General features: G+C 41.7%; 1 protein-coding gene and 1 long non-coding RNA gene across 11 annotated transcripts in view; both read right to left on the bottom strand.

Annotated features, from left to right (window-relative positions):
* Positions 1-21,340, bottom strand: part of PTPRM (protein tyrosine phosphatase receptor type M) — an 801,682-nt gene that overhangs the window by 701,547 nt on the left and 78,795 nt on the right. The gene's annotated exons all lie outside the window — the stretch shown is intronic.
* LOC125081866 (uncharacterized) overlaps positions 9,903-21,340 on the bottom strand; it is a 36,492-nt gene continuing 25,054 nt past the window's right edge. Inside the window, exon 3 of the long non-coding RNA XR_007121808.1 lies at positions 9,903-11,757. This is a non-coding gene — a long non-coding RNA (uncharacterized LOC125081866). The remainder of the gene's footprint in view (positions 11,758-21,340) is intronic.

The following is a 21,340-nucleotide window of genomic DNA, read 5'->3' as shown; positions in this document are numbered from 1 at the left end:
TTTATCCACAAGGCTTCTTTCCCTTCATGATGAAATTTCTTACAAGATTTGTCTATGTTCTTCTCCACCTCCTCACCTCAACTCATTCCTCCACTCCGTTTATGCCAGCCTCTGCCCTCCTGTCCTCCCACAGCCATGAGAGGCCCTATGGCCCCATGCCCCAGTCCTGCTTCCCTGAGCGTCCTTGACCACTCAGCAGTACACTGCTTCTTACTCATGTTTCCTAGTTTTCTCTTTCCTAGTAAACAGTGTGCCCTTCCGACGACTTCCACATATAATCTTTACCAGTAACATCATCTCCTATTATGCCTCTGAATATTTTTTGTTCCCATCTCTTACTCTTACTTTCAAAAAATAAGCAACTATGTGATAGATAATCTTTCCTACGTCAGTGTGTCATCTGCAGAGAAGTTATTTCTGTCTCAGCTTTTTTACTTTTTTTTTGGTAGGAGGCTCTCCAGTCTGGCTGGTATATCCCTTGTTTTTACTTGTGCTTATTATTTTTTGTGGCTTCTAATGTGACTTTCATCTTTAATATGGTTTTATTTTTCTCTCTCCTTTCTTCACCAGAATGGATCAGCTCAGTTTCTTTTTTCTTTTCATTAAATGTTATCGTTTCTTTAAACTGTTTGTTTGCTTGTTTTGTAGAAAACCCAGTTATTATTTTTCCTTGGAGTCCATGAAGAACTATGAGTCAGAATTTCTATTTGTGAGATATTTTGCCTTCTGATATATATTCTCCCTCTACCTTTAATCTGTGGTCCTTTCTTCTATGAGTTTGCTTTCTCTCTCCCAAGGCGTGGTATCCATGCTGGGACGGAGACAACCAGCCACATTGCAAATGGTAAGAGAGGAGAGCAGCAAGCTTCAAATACAGAAAGGAAATTCCAGTATTCTCTTCACTACTGTTAACTAAGTCTTTGTACCCTGGGAGTACTTCATACTTGACTTTTCAGTGTGACTCTCTCAGCTTAAGCACAGAGTCCTTAGAGAGAAGCTCCTCATGTCACAGCCTATTTGTGTGGTGATCTCATGACCACCACTATCTGACCCCTCTCCTAGCCTCACTTTGAGCAGTCCCCCACATTTAGGATACTACACATTAAGATGGCACATGGTCACCCTGGTGGCCAACATAAGCACTCTGGTTGGGCACTCAGTCCAGGGGACTCCATTCACTTAGTCTTCGATGTTAATGGAGTCCCTAGGGTTGTTTAGTGCACAACCTGCCCAACTGTACCCAGGGATTCTTCTCTATCAGTTCCAACAGAGCTGCTACAGAAAGAGTCCCACATTTCCTATCTTATCATCTTAGTGATGCCATTTAATTTCTACAGGGCTGACTGCTTGAGAAATCTGCATCCTGCCCTAAATTTGGGGATTGTGTAAGCTCATAGCATCTTCTCATCTTTGGTCCGAATTTTACTATATTTAGCAGATACTCCTTACAGTTTGTGATCTGAGGTTATGGCTTCTTAACAGGAGACAGCATTTTCTTCTTTGATTTTTATTCTCTTTGTTCCTTTTGGGAGCTTCAGGCAGAAAATGGAATAAAAAGCCTTTTCTCCACCATCTTTAACTTTTTGCTTAATTTTTAAACATTTCAAACTAAGGCCAATACTTTTTTTTTTTGTAAAGCCAACCAAATACTATCCCAAAAGTCTTGCTAAGTTGATTAAATTATGGAAAAATTACTTAGCCTTCAATTTGCTATTTTGAATATTTCCAAAGACTGAACTTATATCTAAAAGACAAATTATTTTCACTGTATTTTACTATTATATTATGTGCAAATCTTAAATATATATATATTGTTTTCTACTTATTAACAAACTCGATGAGAAAAGGCTCCCCCCATTTCAGTGACCATGGATTCCAACACTTCTTAAGCCTGAACGTCATTTTTAAAAATGGGTTCTTGAAAGACATGCCTGGAAAATTACAATCCTTACCAATATCAGGGATTAACTTTCATTTAAACTTAATCCTGAATAAATTCAGGCTGAGTGCTTTAAGAAGGGTAGGCTCTTCCCTGAGAAATTACATCTAAAAGTTAACAGTGATGATTACAGATGGCCACCTTCGTTTCTGCACCCTGCCAGGTACAAATAAAGCTTTAAACATCTCCACTACTTGTGTATTTTGGTGTACTGGCCAATATAAAATTCTAAGCTCATCGCCATCTATGTTTTAAGTTTTTATTTATTTTTTAAATCAAGACAAAATTAAACTAAAGCAATTTTATGGGCTTTAAAAAACCTAGTTTTCTCTTCCACTCAGCTAGCACAACCCTAAATGTAAAACCATGATCAAGTATAATGGCCAGCTATGTAAAATTGACTTAGACACGATCACTGATTTTCTCTCAATTCATTACTTTCTTTTGGTAGAATACCTTAGAAATAATAATTATTATGTATTCTGTATTACTGTCTATTCCATTCACACAATAATGAAACATTCACCTATTTCATAATGTAAACATATACTTCATAAAAAGACAGTTGTCTAGGTATAAAAAATGCAGATAGTCTATTACATATATTTTTTCTAATTAAGCATGACAAAATGAAGAACTGATAGACAATGAGCCCTCGGAAGCAAGTTATGCAACCAGAAGGAAGCAGCGGGTTGGGGTGGGAGGGGGTGTCTGGGAAAAGCCTCTCTCAGGACCAAAGCACATCTCCTGCTAATGGAGCAAAGCAGGAAATACGACCTGACAAGTGTTCAGAGACTGGAGCAATATTCCATCAAGTGTTTTTAAATTCAGTTCCACACAAGTCGACTCGGGTTTGCCCAGAGATTTTACCAGACATTTAGCTGGTGTGTATATAATTACCTGTCTCTCCGAATCGTTAGGTGGGGAGGGGCAAACAGCACATGGGGGTGGGGGTGGCTCAAAGGGATTACAGAGGGAATGAACTAGAAGACCTGATATAAAAGAAAGCTAAGACCCAGGGATTCATCCCAACATTAAAAATTTTCTATTTCATTTTAACATCTTTATGCAACAATTTTTTGTGTGTTTTGTTTTAAATCTAAAGGCCATCACTTCTGTTTTTGCTCAGAAGGAGAGCAAATATGTAATGTACTTATTCCTGATAGAAGACCTACCTTCTTCCTTGTCTTTATCAAGACAATGCTGTAGGATTCTCAGCATGTGTTACAACTTCCACTCATCTTTCATAGTCAGCCAAGTTGCCTGTCATACCAGAAAGCATCCTTAGGATACAATCTTTGGAATTCATTTGGGGTCTTTAACAGCTAAGATTCCTTGGAAGAGGTCCAAGATATAACTACTCCATATAAAACTTCATCTCAGTTTTGAAATGATAATGCTCTTACAATATATAAATGAGCAATAGTACACACATTCTTTGGCCGGACCTCTACAAAGTCTCAGGCACCAAAACAGAAACACATATCAGACTGCCACATCAATGTTTTTATAGATTCCAGGTATTTTCTCTGCTTCTAGTCGATATATCTTTGCTACTTGACTCACCAGTTAAGGTGAAATACAATTGCTATTAACTATGTTCATGATCAGCTATAGAGCAATATACATTTTCTTTGTGTCCCACAGTCTGACTTCATAACATCAAGCATGCTGCAACATAATTTACGGACTGAAAATATACTCTACATCAAAGCAAACTTTTTTAAGAGAGAAAGTGGGAGATTGAGGGAGAATCTATACATACTAAGTGTTTTTATCTTATCCTAAACTCTTTCTAGCTGCACTGTCCAATATAATAGCCCCAGTCACATATAGCTATTGAGTATTGAAAGGTGTGTAGTTCAAGTAGAGATGAAAGAATAAAATACACATCAAATTTTGAAAGCTTGGTTAAAAAAGTAAAATATCTCATTAATCAACTTTTTATTGATGACAGGTTCAAATGATAATCTTCTGGATATTCAGGTTAAACAAAATATATCAAAATATATAATTAAAATACATTAAACTTTTTACTTTTCTAAATGTGGTTCCAAGAAAATGTTACATTATAATTTGGCTCACATTATTTTTTCATAAACAGTGTGGCTCTGCTCACTACTGTTGAAATAGTCTATAAGGCAATTCAACCATCCACTCGATTAAATGAAACTATAAAATAACATGCACTGTCTCCCTAACTCTCCTGTGCCTGTTGAGGGAGAGGGAATCACACAGCTGCCCATCAGAAAGGTTACTGAAACAAAAGATTCAACTCCTTGCCTTTAGCCTCATCTCTGACATTTAACTCTTCCAAAAATGTCCTTCGCTTCACTGCTTCCTGCTGCGAAAGTTTCCAAGCAAACAGTAACCTAGTGTCCTGGAAGCAAGCATAGACTTCACAGATCAGGTAAGCTATCCCCACTACTCTAGAAATGCTGGGATCCAAACATACATGTGAATGGCAGAGCCCTGGGGGAGTTCATGAAATTCTCTCAGGTTGAATGCAAGGAGGACATCGGCACAAATCAGGCCATCCACGTGACACCCAAACTACACATGTAGTTCTCATCCTAGGCCAAACAGAGGCCTTCTCCCTATGGGATTGGTTACCACCAGGAGGTAGGGAAATGGGTCATGTCACTGTGCTAACTTCTACCTCTGAGCCCACTCAAGTTCCCCACTGTTTCCATTGCTTCGTACCTTCCTGCCCTGGCTTCCGTAGATTTCTACAGCTGGAAAGTCCTGTTGGCCTTGGAGCATTCATTCACAACATGGTGCTTGGGTGCTCTCTAATACACCGCAGGGGCAAGAGACGGAGCGTGTTCATGGAAGAGTTTCATGATATACATACATTCATTCATTTAACAAATTACTTACAGAGCTCCTACTATGACATAAGACTCAGACGCTCAACCAACTAAACCACTCAGGCACCCCCACTCCTGTCCTTTTTTTTTTTTTTTAAGATTTTTTAAAAATTTTTTATTTTTTTTATTTGACAGACAGAGATCACAAGTAGGCAGAGAGGCAGGCAGAGAGGGAGGGGGAAGCAGGCTCCCTGCTGAGCAGCGAGCCCAATGTGGGGCTCAAATCCAGGACCCTGAGATCATGACCTGAGCCGAAGGGAGGCTTTAACCCACTGAGCCAACCAGGTGCCCCCAAAAAGGAGTGCTTTAAGGAGAGTTTGACTTTCTTTTTTTTTTTTGAAAGAAAATTTTTCTCTAGAAGCAAACAAATTCTATCAACAGAAATAGAAACAGATGAACCCAGTTGACCCTGGGAATTTCAACCTGATTTAACATTTTATGTGGATTGCCTTTAGATTACCTCTAGCAAGAAAATGTGACCACGTAAAGGAAAAAAAAATTATCTGTATAAATAAACATTAATACAGAACTAATTTTCTTAGTTCTCATTTCACTGAATAATTATACCTCTGGGCTAACATGAATAATTTATTAAGTAGCATGCAGTTTATATGTAGCCCTGTAATTTTTTGCCCTCATTATACAATCATTTGAAATCATTCTAGGGTAAAGCATGGCTGAAAAGTGACTTCCATGCGAATGTCCTTCTCCTTTTAGCCTATGGATAGTTAACTAAGTGTCTCTTTAGGTTAATAAGAGCTATTCAAAAAGCTTTTTAAAAATCTTCTGTATGAAATATGTTCAAGAATTCATTAAAGTTCTAAAATGCAAGACTTTTTGTTGTTGTTAGATTATGCATACTAGTCCTTAACTCAATGAAGCTTTTTAGGAATATAAAAACCATAGATTTCCTTCCTGGTTTCTCTGCGGTTATCAAAAGTAACCTATACTTCCACGAGAGCCAGCATTACGATAATGTCCTCCTGAAACGTTCTAGCCTTGGTGGCCCTCCGAGAGCTCCACTTCCCATCAAAACGGTCTCCATTTTTGGCTGTTAGAACAAGCCACCGTGGAATGAAGCCTCAGTGCATTAATCCTCAGAGATGACCTGTTTAGATAAGTCTTGAACGCCAAGTTGTCCTGCTCATTTTTCTTCTCCATCCTCTGTTACATTGCAGATCATCACAAAATGGTAATCTAATTATGACAACTATTAATTATGTTCATGATTAATTTGAAATACTCAACACAAAATGTAAATGGTACGGTGAGAGACAACACCTAGTCTTAATGAGATTCTAACACCTGAAACTGCTCGGCATCATTATCAGTCAAGTAACTGCTTCTCCTTCCCTCTCAGCTGAGCATATTAATAGAGTTGGCCCCTGGTATTATTTACTAAAAATGAGCTTCAATGCAAAACAATTAGTGTGCACCTGAACTGTGGCCGGGCATCACAGGCTCTCCTTCCCTGGCAGCCTCTCAGGCCACGCCTAAAATAAAATAATTAGTCCCTGGCTTTTGATGTGCTCTGAGTACCTTCTCGCCTACCTCGCCCAACACGCAGTCCCTCAAAAAGTCTACCAATTGCCTTCGAATCCCCAAATGCGATAGGGCTTACCTGCCTTTAGGAAGCCTCTATGCAAACTGTTTATATTGGAAGAGTGGGGGAAAAATTGGTTGAGAAGGATAAATAAAAACAAGAGGGCTTAGCCCAGAATACCAGGGCTCTCATCTAAAGCCCGTATCCCCGAGATATAAGATGGAAGAGTGCAGGCTGGGACAAAGTGCTGTGAAGATTATGTGGGCGCTGGAGCCTTTCCCTTAATTAAGCTAAAATAGAATTACCGGCCAAAGCCCAAGGCCACCCTGACGTCAGTCCCAGCAAAAACACCCTGGTAACTCATCCCAGCTCAGTAGGGACAGGGAAGGCAGGCATGATACAGACGGGAGCAGAAGTATTGACCTAACCTGGGCTTTCCTTTCCATCTACTTTACAATTTTCCCTTTGCAAACAACAACCCAGCTCTTTGTTCTGGGAAGGAAAGGGAACAGGTCAAGAAAGGGAAGAGAAGAGAGAAATCAGGGGGAAGAAAGGGAAGATAGAGGACTAAAGGGCAAAGGGTGGAAAAGAGAGAAAGGGAATGTTGAGTCCAGAAATAAATGTTTTTTAACCAAAACCTTCATTAACAGTTTTGCCTCTTCAGGTTTCAAGACATTTTAATGAAATGTATTTTAATGATATATGTTTGAAATGTCTTATGGTCTGTCACACTCTGTTTCCATCAAACAACCAATCTCATTGCTTAAATCTAACAAAATATTTGGTACATATGTTCACAAAATATTAACAAAAGTTAAATACATCCGCTCTGTAAAACCCTGATTCAAGCATAGGTAGGCTAAGCACACACAACCAAGTAAAGGCTACGAAGATCCTAATTTAAATCTTCTTTTAAATTATAATACCTTCAAAAAGAAGCAGATTGCTGGAAGACAGCAGGAGGGATAATTTGGTCTCCCATCTTTGAAACATTATTAAGGCTGGAGCTGAGTTCTACATAGTATGTCTGATCAAATATACAAGTTAGTAAAAAAAAAAAAAAAATGCAAACAAACGCCTACTTGCATGAAAATCTGAACATCTTAAAAACCTGGATAAGTGATAATAAAACCATAAATGTCCAGTATCTCGAAAGAAAGTTCATTGGTTGAGAATCCTAGAATTTAATGCATATACATACATGCATGGGAACACCAAACAAACTGAGGGTTTTGGAGAGGAAGGGGTTGGGGGATGGATGAGCCTGGTGGTGGGTATTTTTTTTTTTTTAATTTTTATTTATTTTATTTGACAGAGAGAGAGAGAGATCACAAGTAGGCAGAGAGGCAGGCAGAGAGAGAGAGGGGAAGCAGGCTCCCCTCTGAGCAGAGAGCCCAACGTGGGGCTCGATCCCAAGACCCTGAGATCATGACCTGAGCGAAAGGCAGAGGCCCCAACCCACTGAGCCACCCAGGCGCCCCCTGGTGGTGGGTATTAAGGAGGGCACCTATTGCATGGAGCACTGGGTGTGGTGCATAAACAATGAATTTTGGAATATTGAAAATAAAATAAAATAAAATAAGAAAACAGGTTGGCTGAATGAAAGTCTTTTCTATCCAAACATACAGGATGAGGAAATGTGATAACAGCACTTACTTATTTATCAGTCTAAAGGTAAAAAGAATACTCACCTTCAATGTCAAAGTTAGCTACATGCATGAGGGGGCTCCTCCCAGGAAATACACTGACTCTCTTACTGCTGTCTTGATGGAACTATGAAGTCTTGTTTTTATCTCTAACCTAGACTTCTCCCACAGGCACCAGCCTACAGGTCTAACTGCATGCTCAGTGACTCCACTGAAATACCTGTTTGACATCTCAAATTGAAAATACCCAAGCCAAACTCTTGATTTTCCCTATCACACCCCATCTCCCAAACCTGTTCCTCCCACAGTCTTCCACGCCTCAGTTAATGGCAACACCATCAATCCACCTGCTCGGGCCAAAGACAAAGGGGTCACTCTTGACCTTGTCTATGCCTAACTGAAATCCAATCTGTCACCAAATTCTACTGGTTCTACCCTTAAAAATATATCCAAAGACTGATCATTCCTTATTAACATCCATCATTAGCAGCTGCTCCAAGCAACTGTCAACTCTTACACTGAATATTTCAATAACTTCCTAACAGGTCATTCAGCTTCCACCTTTGTCCCTGCACAATCTACTCTATAAAAAGCGGCCAGAGTGATTCTTTTAAAAAATAAGTCAGACCATATGACACCACGGCTCAAAAATCTTCAATGGCTTCCCATGTGCAAGGAAAAACCTTACAGTGTCCTACAAGACTTGAAATGATTTGTCCCTATTCCTTTCTGAATTCCCCTCCTGCTACTCTCCTCCACCCTCACTTTGATTCTGCCTAATGCTTTCATAATTCACTCCAGACAGGCTCTCTCTTCTGCCTAGAACATTCTTTCCCCAGATAGCTCCATGGCCTCATCTCAAACTTTCTTCAAAGGTCAGGGAGACATTACCTGACCGCACTATTTAATGGTACAAACTACCTACCCCTGTCAATGCTCCTTTTCTGCCTTTCTCTGCCTTACTATTTTTTTCCCCCACAGCATTTCTCCCCATCTCAAATCCCATCTCACTGTGGCAGGTCGGCTTCTAAAAATAGAGCTCCGACAGTACATCCAGACCCACATGTTCCTCTAGAACCTTGTCATCCCCTCTCAAGACATGGAGAGTGTGTATGCTCTCCCCTTGAACCTGGGTGGGCCTCTGCGATTGCCTCCACTCACCCAGTGTGGTGGCAGTGGCTCTATGTGATTTCCAAAACTAGACCATAAAATGCAATGTAGCTTCCGGCTGGCTCTCCTGGGATACTTGTTCTTGGAATCCAACCACCGTGCTTCAAGGAAGGCCAAGCCACATGAAGAGGCTCATCTGGAGAAAAATCAACCCAGTGCAGCTGAGAGCCAGCACCAACTTGTCTACCACTGGAGTGGGACACCTGAAAGCGCTTCCTCCAGCATTTGGCTGTGGACATGACTCCAGGGCCATCAGATGGGGACCTGGACTCACAAGGGCTCACACATGGGATGTGATGCTCTGTGGCCAGCCCTGAACTTCCTAACAATTTTTTCCTAACAATCTTCCTCTCAAATCTGTATTCTGCATGTGAAGCCTGATGGGACAATGAAGCATGAGTTGGGGACTTGGAGCCTTCAGTTCCTTATGGCCCTTCATCTGTGGGGTAGGTTCTCAGCTGTCTGCTTCCCTAGCCAGTGGCCCCCCTGCTCACCCTCCCTCAATGACCGCTGCCTCCTCTGCTCCAGGCAGGATCCTAGGTGCAAACACAGGGAAGACAGCCTGGAATGTTTCAAGGTACAGCGCAGCAAGAGCTATCCCCACCCTGAGCCAGCAGTCACGGTTCATAAGGCAAGTGACTTGATGTGGGCAGGCCCTCCTCTCCCCCCAATTCAAATACTGAACAGGTGCTTCACGGAGGCTCTACTCCCTTGAGGACCACCAGTGTGCCAGAGGTTGGGGTGGTGGACCCAAGGGAAGAGAAAAAGCCTGCCTTGACATCCCCCTAACCCTGGCTGGGACATGAGGCTGGAAGCTGGTGGGCGGCACGTGCTGAGCGGCAAGGCAGGGCCCCTGGGGGCGGGTGAGGGGGTTTGCCCCATTCAATACGTATCCCCAAGTCCAAGGGAACTCATCATTACAAAGCAAATCAAAAACACCATGGCATGTTCAGAAAGAGTCCCCAGAAATAAGGGGAAAAATGTTCTGTATTTTAGTATTTGAACAGCCCTTTTCACTGTCCTTCCAACAAGGGACTCTGGTTTCCACTGCCCATGGGCCTGCTGCGGCCTTGGCAAGAAGTGGCAAGATGCCCTCTGAAGCCCGTATGAGCCTCCCCCAAGGATCCCCACCCAAACTGCTGATTCCTGAGCAAGAGAAATGGTTGCTATGCTTTTTAGTCGCTGAGTCTAAGGGCAGCCGGTTGTGCAGCAAAAGATAAGGAGAACACTTCCCGGGCTGTCTGCCTCCTGACTCCTGCCCCGTCATGCGTGCGTGCACACACACGCACACACACGCACGCACACACACACACACACACACACACACACTGTGAAGGCATGATGTTGAGGGGGTTTTCATCACGGCTGTATCCCCAGTACCTAGAACAGTGCCCCACACATAGCAGTGACCCAATAAATACTTGCTCAGTGAACTGAAGTCCCATTCTGATGAAACTCTATCTTCAGATGGGGTTACATATAAGCAGGTGACCAGTACAGAACATTTTTACTAGCTTAAATACTGAAGGGGAGATAGTTGGAAAATGTAGGGTACATGCCTGCTGACGGGCAGGGTGCTGGGGCAGGCTATGGTCTTTCCTCTCAGCCATTAGTGACCTGCTGGCTCTGTGCAGAGGGCACCAAGTTAGCACCGTGCAGACAGGACCACCTTTCCCCACGCTGACCGTTGGCTCACCCCTCAGAATACAATGTCAAGGCCTGGGACCACAGTGCTGGCCACACAGTCCCGCAGGGGAGGAGCAGACAGCAGCATGCATTTATTTTTCAAACATGGACAAAACATCTATGAAATGCGAAGAAGTATTCCTGGTCATTAAAGGTGGTGAAAGCATAAATGAGTCATGGTTTTTAGCATTTATCTTTTATTAAGAGTACATATGTGAACATACCTGGCAAAGAGTATATATGTGAACATACCTGGCATATATTGTCATTTGAAAATAAAACCATCAATGACAGTAATAATCGTGACTCAAGTCCTTTCCATACCACATTGTCCCTCATCCTAAGATATCATCAGCATTTATCCAACTAGAACAAAGAAGGTATACAGCAGGAGTCTACTGGGAGTACCAGATGATGGCAGTTAAGAGGTTTTCCAGGCAGTAGGTGCTATGTGTCTATAGCAGGAATAGCCTCACCTTTCCACAGGATTACTGGATCTTTCTGGACCACCAGATCACTTCTACACATGACTTCATTCTTATGAATGGGTGGGAGAAAGACATTCTTCGGACCAAGTATAGATTATGTTTCCATTGACTAGTGTGGCTGTTGGCAAGAGACCGATTTCTCTCTTCTTGGCACATTCGTTGTCGCTGCCTTTCCAAGGACTCTTCCTAACCTTTCCCTACTGAGAACTCAGTCTGGGCCAAGATCTTTAGAGCAGCAAACTCGCTGGCAAGAATCCCACAAGAGCATCATGAATGGCCCATAGATGCAGCTGATGCAAGAGACAGAACCGACTGCCAATCTCGGGTCTTCTTTTCTCTCGGAGGAATTCAGAAACTGAACCACATCTGTAATGAGAGCTCCCAAAGGCCACATCGATGCTGCATCTTTTCATTTCTCATGAAAAGAAAAACAGCTTTTTAAAAAATTTAAATTCTGCTCCATATGCATCCACAGTTTCTTGAAGAGATCTTTCCCTTTGCCTCCTCCTCCCTCTGCCCTGTGCAAAGACCATCCCATTCTCCTGTACAGATTTCTCCTGTTGCCCCAGTGACTCAGCCCACCACTAAGCTCACTTGGATCCATTAGGAAGTGACCCTACAGTGGTGTCAGGAAAGCCAGGGGGCTCCCCTTGAGAGGAAGAGAGAGCCCAGGCTCTCCTTGAGTGTGTACCTGGTGAATTTAGGTCTCCAGGTATTTGGGGATGATCTAATGTTGTGTTTAAGAATTTGGGGGATGCCTGGGTGGTACAGTCAATTAAGCATCCAACCCTTGGTTTTGGCTCAGGTTGTGACCTCAGGGTTGTGACACTGAGCTTGTACTGGGCTTTGTGCTCAGCAGGGAATCTGCTTGAAATTCTCCCTCCCTCTAGCTCTGCCCCTCCCACTCACACTCTCTCCCCACCACCCAAATAAATAAATAAATCTTTAAGAGTTCTGCCTCTCCCCAGCCATCCCTGCAAAGGTTCCTGAGCTTCTCCTTAAAAGCCTCCCTTCTGGGGCGCTTGGGTGGCTCAGTGGGTTAAGCCGCTGCCTTCGGCTCAGGTCGTGATCTCGGGGTCCTGGGATCGAGCCCCGCATCGGGCTCTCTGCTCAGCAGAGAGCCTGCTTCCTCCTCTCTCTCTATCTGCCTCTCTGCCTGCTTGTGATCTCTCTCTGTCAAATAAATAAATAAAATATTTAAAAAAAAAAAAGCCTCCCTTCTGTGGGTACTCTATAGTCTGCCTTCTTGTGAGCAAGTGCAGCACCTTCCAGGGTCCACTGGCACCCTCTAGAAGGCTGCCTGGAGAAGAACTCCTCAAGTCACAGTCTCCGAAGACCCCAACCAAATGAGGAAAACTGACAGATCACTTTAAAATGAGACAAAAGAGGGGCGCCTGGGTGGCTCAGTGGGTTAAGCCGCTGCCTTCGGCTCAGGTCATGATCTCAGAGTCCTGGGATCGAGCCCCGCATCGGGCTCTCTGCTCAGCAGGAAGCCTGCTTCCTCCTCTCTCTCTCTCTCTGCCTCTCTGCCTGCTTGTGATCTCTCTGTCAAATAAATAAAATCTTTAAAAAAATAAAAAATAAAAAATAAATAAAATGAGACAAAAGAAACAAAATCATTGACTTTCTGGGATAATCTAAGGCTTCTCCATGAGAATAAGCCAGTCTGCAAAGACCCAGTCATTTTCTTTGATGCCAGGCTTCTCTTCTAACCTGGCCACACCTGAGTTCCCATTGTCCACAGAGTACCCCAAGGCCAAAGAAAATACATGCGTCACAAATGTGAAAGAGAGAATATTCAGTGAGGCTGCCCTGTGAAGAACAAGTATGACAGCACTGTACAAGGAAGATGAAGAGCAGGAAGAAGAGCCGATCAATCCCCCAACTGTTATTTAGTGAGCATCTACTATCTGCCAAGTACTACTATAGTTCTGGAATGTCAGCTAAGTAAGGTAAGCAAGGCTCTTCCCCACTTCGAACTTTCTCTTCACTTAGAGAAAGGGGAGGCAGAAGATAGTAAAGGAAACAAATCAAGGAACAAGACAACTTCATATTGTAGGTAGAAAATGAACTGAGGTAAGGAGAGGACGCTGTAGATAGGGTGGTCAGAGATGGCCACCACATATCCACTTAGTCAATAAATATTAATTTCCTAAGTGCCAGGCATGGTTCTAGACACTGAGAATTCAAAAGTAAGCTCAGAGAAGTGGAAATGCAAAAAGATTCCTGAATTCATAGACTCACATTCTACTAAGAGACAAACAAAATAAAGAAAATATTTAGTACGCAAGATGGAAAAGTGCCTGTAGGGCAAAAATAAAGCAAAGGAGGGGAATATGGAGTATGTGTATGTATACTCGTAAATAAGGTCCCCAAATAAGATCTTTTTAGCAACCAACTGTCATTTGAATGGAGATTTGCATATAGAAACCCTGACCCTCTGAAGAACTAGAGGCAAAGTTCCTAGCAGAAAGACAGGAGCTGTAAAGGCCCTGAGGCAGAAACAGGGTTAGAGTGTTAAAGACTAGACATGTCATCAGGGTGACTGAAGCACAGAGAATGAGAAGGGAAACAGATGAATCCAGAGAGGGTATCAACACAAAAGCATGCTGGAAACCAAAGCCAGATAGCCAAAAGAGAAAGAAGATACAGCTTCTGGGAAAATTCACTCTTTCATCTCTTTACTAGGAAAACTTCACCTGAGACAAAGAGCACATTATCATACCCTCAGCTATTCACTAAGTCAACCAAATAAAGAACTAAGGACCTATAATGGGTAAGACACTATGTGATGTACCTTCTCTGTTAGTCACCTCAGACTTCAGGTCCCACCTCCCACCCTCCATTTGTAAAGTCTTTACAAGGCAGAGAAAGCAAGCACTCAAAACAGAGTAAGTGTGCAATTCTAAGACAACTAGTGTTGGAAACAGAAGTAGAGAGGTCCATTGAGTCCATCCAAGTCTGAAGCAAAAATCCCCAAAAAATGTCTGCATACATCACTGAGCATTTCTACTATCCTCTGCACTAAGCTTATGAACTTTTTAGGCAGATACATTCATGAAGGAAAGCTACCTTTTTCTAGACGGTCTTAAATAGTTTTAAATAGACACTCAAGCCTCCTAGGAATTGTTCTGGAGATAAAGAGGCAAATTCAGGGTCACTACATTTGAGTCGGCCCACAGCCCAGAAGAACATTCAAGAATCAACAGCAGCCACCAGAGTCCTCTTCCCAAAGGAATACTACTAAAAATCCTCATTGTTCTCTCCTGGGAAAGACGCTTGCTGGGTTTAGCAAGCTGGCATGAGCAAAAACATCACGAAACGCCTTTTTGTTTCTCAGCTGCCTTTTGAGCAGGATAGCTTCATGAACATTTTGGTCCTTGAACGATGCCCTGCGCCAGAACAGCATCCAGTTAAAATCGTAATGCCCCTTTCATGGCTCAGCTCGTGAAGAACCCACTGTGTAATTTGACTAGAATATAGCCTATGAAATGAGTAGTGGAGCTCGTATGTGTATTCTGTCATTCTGCATTACTGCTGTGTAAAGAAAAGAAGATGCAAACAGTTAGTGATGAGCGGGGTGAAGGAGGGAAATGAAAATGTCAAGAGCAGGAAGAAACTGTTAAATGGCACCAAATGCCTGGGCAGGGTGTTTGTCTGCCCATGTGCTGCCTGTCTCCCTCAATCCATCATCAGAAAGGACAAGCGACCTCAGGAGGAATGCGCGTCCTAAGTCAGGAGGAGGGGGAGGCCTGCCTTCTCCGACTGCCTACGGCAATCGCAGGTCTGCCCTGAACTATCAGGTTAGGGGCTTCACCGGAATCTGGCTGCTGTCAATAGGAGATCCAGAAATAGCAGCGCACAAGGACCTTGGCCTCCAAACTCCACCGACGCTTTGGGAAATGCTCCAATCAGAGGGGAAGGATGACAATTTGGGGTGACTTCTAATCAAACAGTACGGGGTCAAGGGCACAACTATCTCCTCTCCATCTTTCGTTAGATTAAGAATCCTAATTTTATGAATTAAGGCATGAATTAGCTAGTCAACTCTTGGTTTTAAAAAACAGCAACAAAACCCGTTACACGCTTTATATTAAACGTGGGAATGGAAATTGAAAGCTGCAGAAATAACCCATAAAACTTAGCTGTTTCAAAAATGAACAAAATTTACAAAGAAAAGGGTGGTTAAAAAAAAGGTTAAAAATCCATCTTTTGGCAGCAAAGGTCACCCCACGACTGAACACGTGGGGCCAGGAAGAGGCAGAAAGATTCCAAATGCAAATGGAAGGACAATAGTGTTATCTCAGTCCACATGTTCTGCAGCAGAGTCACTGCTGGGGCAAGACCACAAGATGCTCCCCAAGATAAAGTTGTTGCTCCCACAGGCCGAGGACTCCCCTCCGGAGAACAAGTGTTACTGTTGGAAAGAAGGGAAAACCACCTGCCCAAGTGAATCCCCTCCCTGAAGAAGGAAACAGCGAAAATTCTCCCTTGTTCTCTCAGAGAACAGGGAAGAGAGAAGCACCCATCATCGGTGAAAAAACAGGCAGATCACCAGATGGCCCCAGAAAAAAACAAATCCCCTCCAAAAAGTTCTTCATATGTGTTAGTGTCTTTTCATCAATCTCTATTTCTCTGTAGCACTTCTGCTCACAAGCATGGACTTTGTTCTCTTTCCACAGAATTCTATAATGTGGTGACGGGCCAGGCAGGAAAGGTAAACATGAAGAAAGTATATTTAATACTATATTAAATACTAAAGATTCAATTATCTCAGGTAGTTGGTTTTACTTCGATTACTTCCAGTATGTGCATTATTTCAAAAACTAGCCCAATTATAATATTTTGTTCTTTAAGCTTATGTGATTTTTTTGTCTTAATAGATTAATTTATATTATAAATAATTAATAGATTAATTAATAGACTTTATTTTTTAGAGCAGGTGATTACAGATTGAGCAGAAAGTATAGAGAGTTCCTGCCTATTTCCTCTCCCTTCCTCCACCCTGACTTTCCCCCTTACTAACATCTCACACTGGTATGGCACATTTGTTACAGCTGATGAACTGACACTGATACATTAGTATTAACTAAGTGCGTAGTTGACATCAGAGTTTACTTTGTGTTGTACAGTTCTGTGGGTTTTGTCAAATGTGCAATGTCACACATCCACCACTAGGGCAGTTTTATGCCCTAAAAATCCCCTGTTTTTCCACCTAGTTCCTCCTACCCCCATCCCCAACCTCTAGCAACCACTGATCTTTTTTTTCTCTTTGTTTAAATTATGATCAAATATGCATAATATGAAACTTATAATCCTAACCATTTTAAGTGGATAGTTCAGTAGTGTCAAGTACATTTACCTTCTTGTGCAACCAGTCTGAATTCTTTTCACCTTACAAAACTAAAACTCTACACCCATTAAATAATAACATCCCACTCCTTCCCTCTTCCCCTCAGCCCCTGGCAAGAGCTAACCTGCCTTTTGTCTCGATGAATCTGACTAATCCAGGTCTCTCATAAGTGGAATTATACAGTATATGTCTTTTTATGTCTGCCTTATTTCACTTAGTATAATGTTTTCAAGGTTTATCCATGTTGCACAATGTGTTAGAATTTCCTTCCTTTTTTAAAGCTGAATAACATTCCACTAAATGTATATACCATTTTCATTTATCCATTCATCTGTGAATGGTCACTTGGGTTGCTTCTATCATTTTAGGTATTATGAGCAATGCTGCTATGAACAATAGTGTACAAATACCTCTTCAAGACCCAAATCAACTCTTTTAGGTATATACCCAGAAGTCGAATTGCTGCATCATATGGTAATTCTATTTTTAACTTTTTGAGGAACCACCATACTGTTTACCATAGTAGTCACACCATTTTATATTTATACCAACAGTGCACATGAGCTCCAGTTTCTTCACATCCTCACCAACACTTTCTATTTTATTTTATTTTTTTGGATAGTATTTGTCTTAATGGGTGTAAGGTAATATTGACCTTTTTACTGCCTCTATCAGTTTGCTTTTTCCAGAATGTCAAATAATTGGAATCAAATAGAATGTAGATTCTAGAGCAGTCTCTAGATGCAATTAATTAGCAGTCTCTAATGCAATTAATAATATGCATTTAAGTAAAGTGCATTTATTGCTGAATAATATTGTATCAATTATAATTTTTTTAATCCATCTATTGAAGAATATCTTGGTTGCTTGCAATTTTAGGCAATAATGAATAAAGTTGCTATGAACAGTTTTGTGCAAGTTTGGTATGGACATAAGTTTTCAACTCATATCTTACAGTACAACTGCTAGTCATTTGATACGACTGTTTAGCTTTGTAAGAAACTGCTAGACAGTCTTCCATAGCAGTTGTACCATTTTACAATCCTGCCAGCAGTGGATGAGAGTTCCTGCTGCTCTACGACCTTGACCTTGACAGTCTTTGACGTTGTCAGCATTTGTATCTGAGTCATTCTGATAGGTGTGTGATGGTATCTCTGGCGTTTGAATTTGCAATTCCCTAATTATGTAATTATTTTGCACATGCAGTTTTTCATATACTTATTTTCCATCTTTGTATCTTGCATGGTGTCAATTCAGATCTTTTCCCACTTTTTCACTGCACTGTTTTCTTATGGTTGAGGTTTTACAGTTCTTCATATACTGTGGATACTAGCCCTTTATCAGATATATGTTTTGCAAATATTTTCCCCTAGCCTATGGCTTGTCTCCTCATTCTCTTAAGAATGATATTTTGCAGAACAGAAGTATTTAACAAAGACCAACTTATCAATCTTTCACTTCATGGATCATGCTTTTTGTTATTGTTATCTAAAAAGGTATTCCCAAATCTCAGGTCACCTAAATTTTCCCCTATGGTATATTCTAGGAGTTTTATATATTTTTGCATTTTACATTTAGGTCTATGACCCACTGTGACTTAATTATTATGAAAAGTATAATGGTAGTGCCTAGATTCATTTTTTGGCATGTGGGTGTCCAATTGTTCTAGCACCATTTACTGAAAAGATTCATGTGCTTTTTATAAAGTTCCTTCAACTTTTTCCACTTCAAGTGTTGAATGAATAAACAGGATGTTGCAAGGTGTTTCAGTCTGGTCTGGATCATGGGTCTCTATGTCACTGAGACACAGTACACAAAGAGCTTCTTTCTAGTAATAAGAGCATATGGTTCACAGACAAGGGTAAAGAAAAATATTATTGCCCATTTCAGATAAACTGTTAAGGATCTTTAATCCAAGAATTCAATATTTTTACACTAAGGTATCTAAGCTTTCCTATTAAGTTTTAAGTCTCCTTGTCAAAAAAACACAATAAATGACAGTTTGGGAAAATTTGCAATGTGTATGCTCGTTCAGTGAGGGACAGAATACACAATCAAGAAGTTTTTTTCATTAAAAACTTCATCAGGAAAGATACACCTGGGTTGTACAGTTGGTTAAGCATCAGGTTTCGGCTCAGGTTGTGATCATAGGGTCCCCAAACTGAGCCCTGCACCGAGCCCCATGTTGAGCACCACACCACACGGAGTCTGCTTAGGATTCTCTCTCCCTCTCCTTCTGCCCCTCCCCACCCCACACTCACCTCTGTCTTTCCCTTTCTCTCTCTCTAAAATAAATACATAAATCATCAAGCAAAACAATTACTGGCTTCAGACACAATAAATTGCACGTTTTAAACATTTTTTTATCCTTTTATTTATAAAAGAAAGTATAGGGCTAATTTAAGGAGATTGAAATCCATCTTTTATTCCAAGAATATCATAGAAACTTAGCTTACAAAACATTTTGACATAGATATCTACACCAGTGGTTCTGTAAATGTGGTTCACGACTACCAGCATCACATCTGGACCTGTTAGAAATGAACATTACTGAGTCCCACCCTAACCTTGGGGATGGGCCCAGGAATTTGTTTTAACAAGTCCTCCTGGTAATTCTGGACACTCTAAAATTTAAGAACATCTGATCTATTCTCTATGACCAGCTCCACCAATCTCTGAAGTCAAAGAAGTGTGTGTTTTTTTTTTTAAGATTTTATTTATTTATTTGACAGAGAGAGAGATCACAAGTAGGCAGAGAGGCAGGCAGAGAGGGAGGGGGAGGTTCTTGCTGAGCAGAGAGCCCAATGTGGGGCTCGATCCCAGGACCCTGAGATCATGACCCGAGCCGAAGGCAGAGGCTTTAACCCACTGAGCCACCCAGGTGCCCCAAAGAAGTGTGTGTTCTTAATCACCACTTGTCAGATTCCAATCTATTAAGAGACAGGCTCTAAGAGTCTTCCTCAAGAAATTAAAGATGGAACTACCCTACAATCCAGTAATCACACTACTGGGTATCTACCCAAAAAAATTAAAAAAAAAAAAAAACATTAATTCAAAGGAATATATGCACCCTTATCTATATTGCAGCATTGTTTACAATAGCCAAATTGTGGGAGCAGCTCAAGTGTCCATCAAGTGATGAATGGATAAGCAAGATGTGGTGTGTGTGTGTGTGTGCATGCATGTGTGTGTATAATGGTATATATTCCATTAATATTTACATTAAATTATTAATATTATTAATTATTAAATTATATTAAATGTATATTTAATATTTAATATACAAATTATATATATATATAAAATGGAACATCTTCAGCCATTAAAAAGAATGAAATCTTGCCATTTGCAACAACATGGATGGAGCTAGAGAGTATAATGCTAAGTAAAATAACTCAGAGAAAGACAAATACCATATGATTTCACTCATATGTAGAATTTAAGAAACAAATGGATGAACATAGAGAAAAAAAAGTGGGGGAGAGGGAAACCAGAAACCAGACTGTTAACCATGGAGAACAAACTCACAGGTACCAGAAGAGAGACGTGTGGGGTTTGGGGGAAATGGAAGGATAGGGATTAAAGAGTATATTTATTATGATGAAAAAAAAATTAAATTAAAAAAAAAAAAGAAAGAAAAAACAAGGATCCTGTAGGGAGGCTGAAGAGTGAAGAAACAACAGTGCCATCTCTCCTGTCAGAACAGGGAGACACTTGTCAGTACCCTGACAGAGCTGCTGAGACCTGCCTCCGGCTTCAGACTCCCACTAACTCACAGTCAAGTTCTATGCAGGGCAGGCTCTCCTGTGGAAAAACAAAGACCATGTAGGGATGCCTTGGTGGCTCAATCTGTGGAGCAGCTGCCTTTGGCTCAGGTCATAATCCCGGGGCCCTGGGACTGAGGCCTCATTGGGCTTCCTGCTCAGTGGGGAGTCTGCTTCTCCCTCCCCCTCTTCCCCTCCATCCCACCCCCTTCTCATGCTCTGTCTCTGTGTCTCTCTCTCAAATAAATAAAATCTTAAAAAAATAAATAAAAAAGACCATGTCACTAACAACTGTGGCCACCAACACCGCCAATTTGGATCCCCTCTAATAAAGGTGACAGCAGAAAGAAGGTGGCAGCCCTCACTTGGGAAGATGGACAGCTATGGAGAGAGTGAGGGTCCAGAAGGTAATAAGGTTGGGCTCAGGGATGCCCAGGTGGACAGTGGATGCTGGCTGCCTCCCTACAGCCTCCTGGCTCCCCTTTCCTCAACCCAAGTCACTCTCTGTACTGGCCTCCTCCCCCTTCCTCGGAGCTCCCTCCCTGGGCATCTCATGGCCTCTGTACACAGGGTTTCTCCCTACTGTGCTCTTTGCCCTGCATTCCACATGAATCAGCCCTCTCTTTCTTCTGCTCTCAGATGACTTTCAGGCCCTCAAGGACCACAGACTTGGTTTAATCCCCCCTTCCCCTGCTCTCACAGTCCTGGATGTACTCAAGACGCCTCGCACATAGACAGCAAGCTCCTTGAGGAGAGGACTCGGGCCTACACAGCTTATCAGTAGGTGCAGGACCCGGGAAGGGAGAAGAATGCATCACTGTTCCTGTTAACACCACTCCAGCTTAAAACCTGGGCGTATGTTTACAAAAGAAACCCAAGCC

Source organism: Lutra lutra, chromosome 12 (assembly GCF_902655055.1).
Source record: "Lutra lutra chromosome 12, mLutLut1.2, whole genome shotgun sequence".
Lineage (NCBI taxonomy): Eukaryota > Metazoa > Chordata > Mammalia > Carnivora > Mustelidae > Lutra > Lutra lutra.
This window is presented reverse-complemented; position numbering and strand designations above follow the sequence as displayed.